This window comes from Episyrphus balteatus, chromosome 3 (genome assembly GCF_945859705.1).
Source record: "Episyrphus balteatus chromosome 3, idEpiBalt1.1, whole genome shotgun sequence".
Lineage (NCBI taxonomy): Eukaryota > Metazoa > Arthropoda > Insecta > Diptera > Syrphidae > Episyrphus > Episyrphus balteatus.
The window spans coordinates 112164490-112177818 of NC_079136.1; the positions used below are offsets into that span (position 1 = coordinate 112164490).

Below are 13329 nucleotides of genomic sequence, written 5' to 3' on the forward strand. Positions count from 1 at the left end.
TTCCGAAAACCAGGACTTAAGTTTTTTTAATACCCTTCTTTCAGATTTGAAAAAATCAGCCGTCCTGTATTTCGTTCCACAAAATGCTTGTTCTTTTTACTAACTTTCCTGCACTTAGCTTATAGTATTCAGATCAATAACTTTCGACTTATACATCGCATGACTTTCAAAAATATACCAAATTATTAGAAATTTGATGGTCTATAACTTTTACTGTTTAAAAAATTATGTAACTGATACCGGGAATGATAAAATTTTAAAAAAACCGAAAAAAAATAAATTAAAATAACATAACCTCAAAACTATTGCCCGCTCAGAAAAATAATGTACTACAAAGAAAAAGATAATTAAATTTCCAATAACTTTAGTCTGATAACCATTTGTATAGGACCCATAGTTTTGGAGATATAGAGCAATTCGCGTTTTCCAAAATGGCGGATTTCGCCAGGGGGGTGGCGTCCCGAAAACCAGGACTTAAGCTTTTAGAATACCCCTCTTTCAGATTTGAAAAATTCAGCCGTCCTGTATTTCGTTCCACGAAAAAGTCTATCTTTCCTGTACTATATAGCTGGCTTTCGTTTGTTAAAACAAATTAATAAACCTAAATTATTAGATGCGTATGAAGGAATTTGCATAAATAGAACAACAAATATGAACAAAAATAAAACATTCGACCGATCTCTATTACACAAATTTTTAGTACCACTTTCGACCAAAGAAATATTTGAGAAAAAATTTTAGATGCATTTATTCACTTTTACTTTATGATATTTTTAGTTCATTACTTTTTTAAATTGTTTTAGAAAAAATTTAAAAAAAAATATGTTTAGAATTTAACGATAAAAATTTATTTAAATAATTTTAGATTTTGCTAATATTCTAAAGATGGGAATTGTTATTCCCGAAAACGTTCATTAATAATAAATAATATTCTTGTATGAGTATAAGAAGTCTTTTAATTAATTTTATAATTTTTACTATTTTTATTATTTTTTCTTCGTTATTTTGTATTTATATTAAGTAAATGCCTACATTTTGAAAAAAAAAGAGCGTGTTCCTTGTTAGTTTTCTAACAATGTATGTCAGCTTAACTTTCATAGAACCCCTACACTTGAATAGATAGACACGGCAGAATAGTTTTCAACATCATGTTTTTTAGATTTGCTCAAAACGTTAACTCTTCGGCCTCTATACAATTTCTTAGACAACTTTGGCTTTCTGTACCAGCACACAGTAAAAGCAGCGAGTCTAAATCTTTAAATCACTAGATCTTCAATCTTCAAAAGGGCGTTTGTCACAAATGTATTTATTTTTTTAAAAGCAGGTGCTCCAATCGAGTCATTGTGCCTGGTATTCACCGCTGAACAGTAATATTTTAAAAACGGGAGCTAATAGAACATTCTTGACTTCGAATTCGAGTTCAGCACACCCAAAACCTTTGGAAAAGTATAATTTGGTTTCGACAACAAAAACTTTATAAAGTAGTGTTCTGTGTTTGTCCGATATGTGTGTATGTTCATCTGTTTCCTCATAATTTCTTGATTATTACTTACCATAACTAAAATGGGTCAATAATGGAAACATCTAACATCTTCAAGATAGCCATCAAAGAACTACAAATGCAAAAAGACAAAAAAAACTGAGGATCTGCACCGTACGTTTCTTCGACCAACGCGCTCTGCAGTTCAAAGCAAAGTTCACAAAATTGGCTTGTTTGTTTCTTGTTTTAACATTAAAGATGTATACAAATCATGAAATAAAAACTTTCAGAAAAATGCCCACGGAACCAACAGTAAATTTTTTTTTTACCCACTTAGAAAGGGTTAGTATGGCTGGTTTACATGTTATTAAAAATAAGCTATTTATATTTAGATTAAGCTGTTTTAAGTTGTTATTTTTTTTATTTTTAACAAGTTCATTAAAAAATGCCTGAATAATATGATTTGCTTAGCGTCATTAATTTAAATTTTCTGGTCCAATATGCATAACCTAATCATTTACTTTAAAATATTTATTTTTTTCCAATATTGAAATCTCACTTAAATCGCAAATCATACGCTTATTAGATATGCGCCACCAATAAATCTCTACACAGATAAAAATGTACGTACCTATTACCACAAAATGCGCCATAAAAACGCAACATAAATTGCTTGAACAAATACGTCTTCTATATTAACATATCTACAAACATATAACACAAAATACATACATACATATAATGTAGATACTTCGAACCAGATGTGAAATCTTAACCAAGAGAAACGCAGGCAAATATTGAAAACAAAAACAAAAATAATAATAAAAAAACAACCACAAAACCAAAAACCTGACAACAATTTTGTGCAGCACCTGCTTCGGAATTCCATTAGAAAGACTACTTACCGTCAGTGCGGAGTGCAAAAACAAAAAAAAAAAAAACTTTGAAATTCAAAAAGGTAACGTCGCGCCATAAAAATAAAACTCTAACACCAGCTACAGCAATATATGTACACTACTCTTAACCGCAATACCTGCCATTAAAGTCAGCGAACCAAACACTTAACCAGCACCAACAGCAGCAGCAAAAAGCAGCAGAAAATCAGCACAAGACGTATTTAGACTGAAACGTCAAAGTTGGTGTGTCGAACAACAATCAGACGCAAGGCAAGAAGAATGAGAGGTGTTATTGGAGCTGTAGTAGGTAGTATCGGAATCTCTAGAGAATCTCAGGTTTCATTAAGAGGAACAAAAAGTTGCAACATAAAAAAAAAATAAATATTGTTAGGGAGAAGAACATGCATCGTGTAATGTTGTGTACTCGTAAGTCGCAAGTCATTGTTATTTGGCAACACAGTTTTAGTACCTTCCTTATACACCTTTTTTGTAATTAAACTTAATCACAGAAGTACTTAATGCCGCGCAACGTTAGATTGGTAGAACACAATGAAGCTCTTTAGACCAATTCAATTACTTCATCAAAATAGGAAACACATTTTGTGTTTTAAAGACTCGGAAACTTTACTTATCTTTATGCTGAGGTAGGTTTCAGAGAAAATAAAAGCCTTTTAAGAACTTTTTTTCCAATCAAAGTTGTTTAAAAATCTCAAATTAAACTTAAATTTTTTTACAGTGTCCTTGTCTTTTTCCGGTTTGAAAATTGTGATGAAAAGATGAATACGCACTACAGAACTATGAAATATGTTTATTAAAGTACGTTGCACTAAACACGTGAGAAGGGAAAGTGGGTAAGGAATACTTGGTATTGTAATGTATGTGCAAGTAAAGTCAAAACTAGCTTATCTTACGAATCCGTGAACCAGTGATTTTAAGAAAAAAAAATTTCGCAGTCAAAAAAGTATGTAATACTAATAGCCAAAACAAAATAGGGCTTCAATAAAATCAATGCTAGAATGAAAAGAGAAGAGCTGAAAAAATGAATTTAATTTTAACACTTTACAAGTTTTCACGAAGTGACACATATTCTATATTTTATATTTTACTTACATACAAATTATTATAATGACACAAAATGGTGTTCAGAACTAAATTATATATCATTGATTGATTTGTGAATGGGACAAAATTTCAATTTGTTTCCTGCATGGAAATTGACACTTTTCTAAACTAATTTTTATACAGTAAAAATGTTATATGCTCTTTAAAATTTCACTGCTTTTATAAGTATAACTGCTCTCTGTTCTTTCAACTTCACTGCTTTTTTCAGAAAACGTTCTCGGCTTTTTAATGCGAATTTCACTGCTTTTTTGTGAACATTCACATCTTATAATTTGATTAACGATGATGTACAAAACAAAGATGTAGAAAAAAGTTTACTATGATGATGACGAAACTGAGAAGACCTAGTCGAATTACCATTGTTTCAGACATTCAAAGAGTTCCATATTTTGAATTATATTTCAAATCAGAAATAATTTTAAAGAGTCACTTGCGGCGTTAACTACTATTTAAAGAGTGATTAAATAGCAGTTATTAATAGTTGCTATTTTTATACATATGCCGCTCACTGCTATCACAGCTCTTTAAAACCCTTATTCCCAATACACAACGTGTCAGAGAAAGACCTAGCGTGCGGTTGGTGGTCTCCTTGGAAAAGCTGTTGGTACAAATGTAACAGTCGTTTTTGAAACTCACAGCTTAAGATAACAGATAACTGACTAGTGAGAAAAAAAGCCTTTAATTTTTTAAGGATTACGTTTAGTATTTTGTTTCCATATGCGTACTCAAGTGGAGAACATCTCAACGAAATTACTGAGCGCAGAAGCACTCGAGCTGGTTTGAGAGGTTTTTTGATATAGCTCGAGATCCATTCTGGACTATAAACGCCACTTTAAGTAAGTTATTATGTAGTACAGCGAAAAATTTTATAAATGGCTTTTATTTCCATAAAGTTTTAATTCTAGTAAAGGTTGAACTTTGGACCGCTATTATTTTACATGTCCAATCGTACTGGTGTTCATAGCTTGGAGATGAAAATTTAAATTTCACCTTAATCCAAATTTTACTTTATTTTTCTCAATTAATCTCCTGAGCCCTTCATTTTTAGATAGAATCCCAATCCAATCGATACGAATGAATCACAGATTAAAATAAAATACAATTCAACCCTCTGGTAAGTTCGAAACATTTATAGATATTAGTGTGTATGTTGGTGTTCTCCTTTCACTTCTTTGTTTACGGATTCAAAAAGATCATTACTCATCGGATAATGGTTGTTTATTCGCATATATATATATTTACTTGCACACATTATTATAACTGTAATCGAATTGAATTGAAATAAATTAGGTCGATTTATTTCCCCAGTTGTGTTCTTTCACTATACACATGTTATTGCTCACTTTTTTTAGCTCATTGTTTTTGTATGGTTCTTGAATGTAGCGAACTTAATAATGATTATTGCGTAACTTAACTTTATTTATCATAACATCCTTATAGCTACATATACTTTTTCAACAATCAAACATTGGAATTTTGAAATCAAAGATTCGAAAACTTGTTAAAAATATTCAAAAACGTTTTCGAATTACCACAAAGATAAAAATGTGTTTCATTACAAATAGGTTTTTTTTTTTTTTTGTTTATTATAATCTTCATGTACCCCAGATGTTTTCCTACAACACATCGCTGCCGACAAAATATCTAAAGTGATGCGTGTAGCCTCAATAGCTAAAGCTATTTCAAGTGCCGACAAAGACAATGACAAAGTAATTTAGTCATGAAAAAAACACAAAGTGACTAAGAGTTCTTAAATTAAATCGAACGTGTTATCATTTTGTCTGCTGAAGAGAAGACATATACAAAATTGTGTGTGTGTTAAGTGAGCTAATTGCTGATTTGACAGGTCCCTTTGATAAAGACATTTTGAAAAATGTTAAAACAAAATGTTGTAAGTAAGGAAGTTTTTATTAAATTGGAGACTATATGAAAATGAAATTTAAGGTGCACCAGGAAACCACAACTTGCAACTTGGTATTCGGCAATTAAAATTTGATGCTTACCATATAATAAGGTAAACAGTGTTAGTAGACGGTTAAACTGACATTATATGTAATGTAGCATCACAGTTGTATTGTTCGTCACGTACGGACAAGTCTTGCGTGACGGAAAGGAAAATTGTATTGAATGTACACTGTTAAAAATGTTGTCGTAGTTTTTACGAAAATTTGGGTTACATGAGGCAACACCAAAATTTTACTGAAATTCAATACTTCGAATGTATTACATTTTCAAATCACAAGTATTATAAAAATTTAATATTTTTTTATTAACGGAGTTATTAACATTAACATGAGTAAAGGCATACCAAAGTATGCGTTTTCTTAAATCATTGCTAAAGGGTATCAACTTTGCAGAGAGTTACTGTAGAACAATTTTTTTCTTAGAATATATACCCAGGAATCATCCCTCAAAATCTTCTTATCTCATCCCGGGACACCCTGTATATTTTTTTGCAAACTGTGTGAAGTCAAAGCTTATCGCCGATCAAATTTGGTCAGGAACAGCGAGCAAAAAAAATGCAAACGAAAGAGGTTTAAAGAGTTTTGAACAAGAACTAAGTTACCAAATTTGGCATATTGAAACTGTTTTGTTTTCATTAAACAGAGTCAATTTGTGGAATATTTTACTCCAAAACCATTATTTGGTCAAAAGTCTACCTAAATATGAGTTTTTAGACGAGCAAAAAAATGCAAATGTTTTTATTGTTTGCATTTTTTTTTTTTTTGCTCGCTACTGTATTTTACTTCGAAAATACACAAAGCGCCTTGAATGTATTACAATTTCGGATTTTATTTTAATTTTTTCATCAGAAAACGGGTAACCAAAGAATACTTTTGTTTTGTACTTTTTCAGGTTACGGTCACCCTGAAACCATGCACAAGAAATTTTATATCTTTTTTAAAATTACTTCCCTCTTCGTTTTCAGTTTTTAATCAGTAATTAATTTCAATGCTTACCAAGATTAAGATTATAATCTATGTTCCTAGGAATTAGTTCTTAATCCAAATTTCTTAAATGTTTATACTTTTGATTTTAATGTTTCTTGTATTAATACAAAAATATTTGAAACTAATAAAAACAATTTATATAAACTTTGATTTCAAAGGTTCACCTAAAAATTACGACAGAATTTTTAACCGTGTACCTTCTACAACGCTGAAGGACTAGTATTTAGGATCGAATGACCTGTAAATTAACAATCTGAAAAATAGAATCCAGAGTTGTAGGTGCGACCAGCGAATCGTGAAACCTTTAACGTTTTGCTGTCAAAAGCTATGATCATAGCTTTGCGTGCACTTGGTAGATTAAGGTTCGAAATCTTGTAATTATTTTTTTAATAAACCTTTTCCCTAGCTTTTAAGTTTTTTTTATTAACTCTGAGAAAGAGTTTTTGTATGGAATGCAATAAACCCTGTTAAAAGCCTTACAAAAATTACTGCTTACAAAGCGAAGGATTAACTTCAAACTAATTCGGCAAAGTGGGTCCAAATTCAATCGTCCATTGATATAATTAACACAAAACAATATAAGTGTTAAATTCTCATTGAATCTGAAAACTGTAATTCAACTACATCCCTTCTCCAAATAAATACTCTAGGATAGGGGTTAAAAATGTGCAGGACACAAAAAACATTATATGCGATAAATTTTGTAGGATTATGTGTGAAAATGCAAATGAATTATTTGGATTATACTACTAATGCAAAAAGGAAAAACTCATTATCGAATGCTTCTGGATTATTCATTTATTATAATCCATTTGAAATAATTTATATTTCATATGGGTAGGTATTTTTGTTGTTAAAAATATTTTGGCAACTCTAAAAATAATAATCTATTTAAAAATGCAAAAAAAATACTTTCTGGCAAATATTAATTTAATTACTTTTGCTTTTTTAGCTTTGCATGGATTAAAAAAACTATATATAGCTATATGGATGTGTAGATTTATTACTATCTATCTTTATTCACTAATAAAATCCCAAAAATAAATAAACAGATTAAAGAAAATTTTAAATCCATGACTTTCGAAAATATTTACATTTCTACATGTTGGTACATTGAACTTTTTTTTGTTTGTAGTTTGACAGCTGGTTTTTTGGATTTGCTATATTGCTGCACTGAATGCAGTACTTTCATTATAAATGGCCACGAATTTATAGTGAACGAATTTACCATCAAACGCACCTTGACTTATAACTCCTTCGATCGTAAATAATCAGGCAATCACGACTGTTGCGCTGCGCTGGCTGTCTACCTACTCTATGGCGCGAGTATATGCATGTTAAGTCGTCTAGTCGAGTTGCCATCATAAAGCCGACATTAAATTTCTGCTTTTAGGATTTTATATATTTTTTTGTTGTTGGCGTATAGTTGCTCCTTAAGCGTGCGCCATCGCCAGAGTTTATTGCGATAAAAAGAAGAAAGAAATAATAGAAAGTGTTATTTTTATATCCCCCAAGTGCAAGTCTCCAAAACGAAAAAGATAGGAATTTCACAATTGGACACGAATTCGAACCCGAGTCGTGTGGTGGACGGCAAATAGATGAAGTTTTAGATAGACAAACAGTCAGACAGAGAGACAAACACAGACATTCGTGAAGAGTTTATTCAAACATCTAATAACAATTTGAAAAGGAAGGGCATTATGTATGAAAATGCAGTTGCAGTTGAGAAAAGCCCACTGAACTCTGCCATTTTGAATCAAACAGCAAACAGCTGAAAAGGAAATTTCACTTTTTTATCGATAAAAAGAGTTTAGTTTTGCGTGTGTTTGTGTGTATTATTGTCTGTTTGAATAGATAAATGGATATTCATTTCCACTATTTCCTTTCCTTTCCTAATGTCTTTGGCTAGCACGATGCCCACTTTGATTTTCGATAAACGGGCGTCATTCAATATTTATTGTTTACGTATGCATATACCTCCTTTGATTGTCAAAAGGAAGTTGAGTGCGTTCCAAGAAATGAAAAAAAAAAACAAGCAAAATGAATTGCCAACGGTTTTTTAAAAAAGTTTTGACAAGTCAAATCTATCATCCATCATCATCACCATCTTGGTTGCCATCATCATCAAAATCGATGACGGATGCATTCAGTGATGCACAAAAAACTTATGCAACAACGGTTATTGTATCGATGATGACATGGCTTTTAATGGCGGCAATGATTTTTGATATTCCATGAAATTATTACAGAATAAAAAAAAAAAACATGTTTATTTTGGTTGCTGAGTGAGGCTATGCGATCGATTTATAATACACACCATGTGCGTTGTGTTGAAAAGAATTACATCATTTTAATATGTTGATGTTGACGTAAAATATATTGCCCTTTGCGAGATGTTTTTTTTTTTTTGTTTGACGGATGAAAACAAGTTCAATTGATTGATGGTTACAATCTTGCGTAAGAATTATAAACAAATGACATCATTGATTATAGATGATGCTGATTATTATTTCACGATTTATGATTTATAGTGTTATGGTAACTAGGTATATGTTGGTATTTATATCTTAATATCTTTTTTTTTAAGAACATGAGATAAACGTTAGAACCTGTGTTTTAAACTCCAAGTATCTCAAATCAACTCAAAAAGGCTAAAACGAAAGAAGAATGGTAAGTGGCAAGGGAACCACAAATTATAAATCGTTATGATGTTTACAATACTGCATTTATAATTTGAACTTTTGAACAATTTTTTTATGAATGAACGTTGAAAAACCAAATTTTTGTAACTTTGGAAATATTGTAGTAAAGAACCAGTTGATCAAAAGTCTCCAACTCCCTACAGCGCACAGTGGTACCGGTTTCTAAGAAGGGCGGCCATAGGGGATTATAGTTAGGATAGCAACAAAATATACTTGAATATGTGTGAGAATATATTTTTTTAGCAATAAAAAATGAATTAATTTAAAAACAATTGTTTTATAAAGAAATCTTGTATATATTTAATAACAAAATGTACAAACAAATGATAAGTTATTTTTTCAAATTATTTATTTGGTTTTTTTTCAATTTCAGTCATAATTTTTATGTTACATTTTTTCAGATTTAAAGCTTGCTTAATATCATATATTTTTATAAAAATATGTGCAAAAACTTAAGGAAAACATAAAAACTCAAAAAAAAAAAAAATTTTTTTGAAAAAGTTATAAATATGAGAAATATGGGTAAAGTTGAAACAATGAGTGTGAAAGATTCAGTCGTAGCCCGTCGCACTTATTCGCAGACAGATTCAATTGTTTAAGAAACTACACGTGCTAGAGAAAATTTATGTATATGAATCATGTATTTATATTGATGACAACATAGTTAAAAGTTTCGGTAAAGTGAGAAGAAAAACAAAAGTATGGAATTTGAACCTGTCCTTTTCTAGTCTGTTTTTTATTGAAAATTTTAAATAAAATAGAATTGTAAACTCTTTAAATAAAGTACATACCTTCAACTTTAAGTTCCATAACAAAAAAAAACTTTAAAAATAATTTTAACCGAAAAATACACTTAAAAGTTTAAGTTGATTCGGGACCAAAAATAAAGCATTGAAATCAGACTTTTTTCGACAACTTTTCATGGTCGATATGAAAAGTTCCGTTATTTTCTCAAAATGTCTGTTATGCTATCTTAAAGAATAGGCTTTTTATAACAAATATAACGAAAAATGACGTCATTATATTGACGTCGATATTTCGGCCTATGGCCTACTACGGAACCACTGTGCAGCGAATGTTTCCGAGAGATTTAGGTTTGAACATGGACAACCGCGCTTGGGGCGAGATAAAGAAATACATTATTATTTGTTTATTGTATTAGCCGTGTTTTATTGGTACTCAGTATGTTACTGAGTAAACATTTTCTGCTGTAGTTAAACAACAACAAACGATTACTTTTATTTATTATTAATAATCCTTTTTAAAGGGCAAAAATGTATAAGTTTAGAAAAAATTTTTTCTGTAAACCAACAAATACAAATCTTTAAATAAAAAAAAATGGTTGAGTCGTTATAGTTATTTTTTATATTTTAAGACGTTTTTTATACAGAGGGTGTCACAAAAGTATTGGTTTTAAACTAAATATGCTGATAGGCCAATAGGGCTCTCGAATTTTGAAGCTTGTTCATCCCAAATATTAACGGCGTTCGATTTATTAATCAAAACTTTTTATTTCCTTCGTTATTTCACTATAAATTTCTTTACAAATCCAAGTTTTAATAAAATTCATTTTTAGTTTTATTTGACAGAAAAACCCAGACATTTTTTCAATGGTTTGACACTATTTTTCCTCAAAAATAGAGACTTTGGTTTCAAAAGAATTAAACAAACAACAGGTTTATTTCTTAAAAAAAAACTCTCCATTTTTGTACGACGCAAAACAGAAAGTGACTATTATGTATAATAGTTATATGTTACTATAAGCATAATATTATGTAGTTAAAAATGACTATTGTAATAGCTACGTAATTACTAGGGCATAGTCAATTTTAACTACATATTTCAATAGTTATTTTGAACTAGGTATGCATCACTTTATTTAATTAAAACACAAAAAAAAACACATCACATTGGTCACTAAAATTTTTCTAGGATACAAAATTGGGAGCTTAAATTTGGTGTGCAGTTATTAGTTAAACAAAAAATTTTGTTTTCAATAAACTCAATTGCTTATGAATATTAGTTACTTATAAAAACTTCATTCCCATGTAGATAATAAAGAAACTAAAATCCAATCAAGACAGAACACACTTTTAATAAAACAACACCATTCATATCCATAATAAACCTATTTTCGAACATTATTTACGACAAACACCTCAAGGGAAACACATTTATCACAGTCAATTAAACAATAGAGAAGAAACCAAAATGTATATAGTCAACGATGTCATGTTGTTTTTTAATGAAGCACAGGCTCTGCCTGTACCCATAAACTTATCTTACTATATACCATCCGGTATGACGTAAATCTGTACTTTATTTCTGGCCCTGAACGGCTGCAGGGCCAATGCATGTTGGCCCATTCCTAATTGCAATATTATGACAATTGAATTGCTTCAATTCAGAATTCACTTTTAACAGCAAACAGCAAAAGTAGTGATTACATATTTTTGCTCGCAAGTGTAGTTTTATTTTGGGCCTTATTATCACTTAAGGCCCATTTGCTCATACGGATCATAAATTTGATTCATAGCTAGGTCGAACATAGTCCTTGTGTTTTACTTAGTTTATTCTAAGTTGTTAAAAAAAAATTATGTTTAACCTAGCAATGTTTTACTTTCATGCGAGAAATCGCTGAGAACTTCAAATTCGAATGTCAAATCGATACAAACGTCAGTTAATTTTATTTTTTTTGAGCAATTAAGCTGAAATTTTTTAATAATTTTGTTATTTTGTGGTTTTTTATTGCAAAAATTAATTAAATATAGTGAAACTGATAAAAAATGTGTGTTTGATTTGATAAATTAATTATTCATGTGATGGAAATTTTTTACAAATGTGTTTGTGTGTCACAATTAAGTGACAGAAAATTGACAAATATATACAAAAAAAATGACAAATACTTCTGTAAACATTTATCCGACCATGGTTAACGTATAAAAGTGAGTTGACCATTCTTTAATTAATTACTGATGTAAATTTTATAGACAACATCATTTTTAAGGGATGTTATGGCTTTTTGCTCAATAAAAATTTCTTATGTAGATCATAAAACCCTTATGTTCTACTATTTCTTGCCCCTAAGTTATGTTATACTTAGAAGAATTTATGACACGAGTTAAAGTTCGTGCAAACGATTATGTAGAACTTTAGGGTTTATGTTTCACATAAAGATTTAAGTTCCGTTTCAGCAAATGGGCCTTAAGTCAAACGATTTGAGAAACACTCATGTCGTGGTATTTCGATTAGAAAACTGCGATCGAAATAAATAAAATGATGGGCCAGTATCATTTTTTAAAACGCTGAATCGTTTATTAGAGACTCAATTACTTTGACTTGCCAAGTTTTTCTAGCGATTCGCAAGTCATTAGGGCCCTTAAACTGTTATTGAATTCAGTTTTGATAGTTTCCAAAAAAAAAAAACAATTAATTTTAATATAGGTACAAAGTTGTGTATGTTACCCATACTTTACTTTTCATTTCCATCACCAGCTCTCAGACTATTAAGTGTTTTTAAGATTATTGTGCGTGGGATATCCCCCAAAAAAGCAACTCAAGAAACCTTAAGAGTCTAAACATCATGTTGGGATGTAAATTTTAAATTTTCAACATTTTGACAATTAAGCCGGAACAAGTTTTGGTTAAGGTAGCCGTTTTACTTAGTTCCCCCACAGCACAAAATTGTATAGAAACGGAAGTTCAATGTCATCTAAATTTTAATTTGGAACCGAATCTCTTTAATTTGAGTTGTCACTGTCCTATCTAAATATTTTTAAAATTCTTTGTAATTTACGAAACAATTAATTACAAGCAGAAGCAACGAATACAAAAATAAAAACGAAGCTTCGCCACTCAACTTTGAACTAGCTTATCAATTAAAGGTAAAATAAATACAAAAAAAAATAACAAATTTGATGATAAAAATAGCTTCCAACAAAATATTTACCATCACGGACGAAAAACACGAAAAAAAAAAAATAAGCGAAATTATGTGAGGTATTTTATAAAAAGTAAATTTATTTATAGAAAAGTTTAAATTGAAACATCAATTTGCTTTTGTTGTAAATTCTGATGAAATATTTTACAAAATTTATTTTTATCCATTTATCTGAACAAAAATCATCGTCCGTCGAGTTGGGTGATAAAAAATAAGAGACCGCAAAATAAGAGAAGGG

At 30.1% G+C, this 13329-nt stretch overlaps 1 protein-coding gene across 1 annotated transcript in view; it reads right to left on the reverse strand.

Annotated features, from left to right (window-relative positions):
- The window catches only part of LOC129916082 (GTPase-activating protein CdGAPr), a 146139-nt gene that overhangs the window by 123909 nt on the left and 8901 nt on the right, over positions 1-13329 (reverse strand). The gene's annotated exons all lie outside the window — the stretch shown is intronic.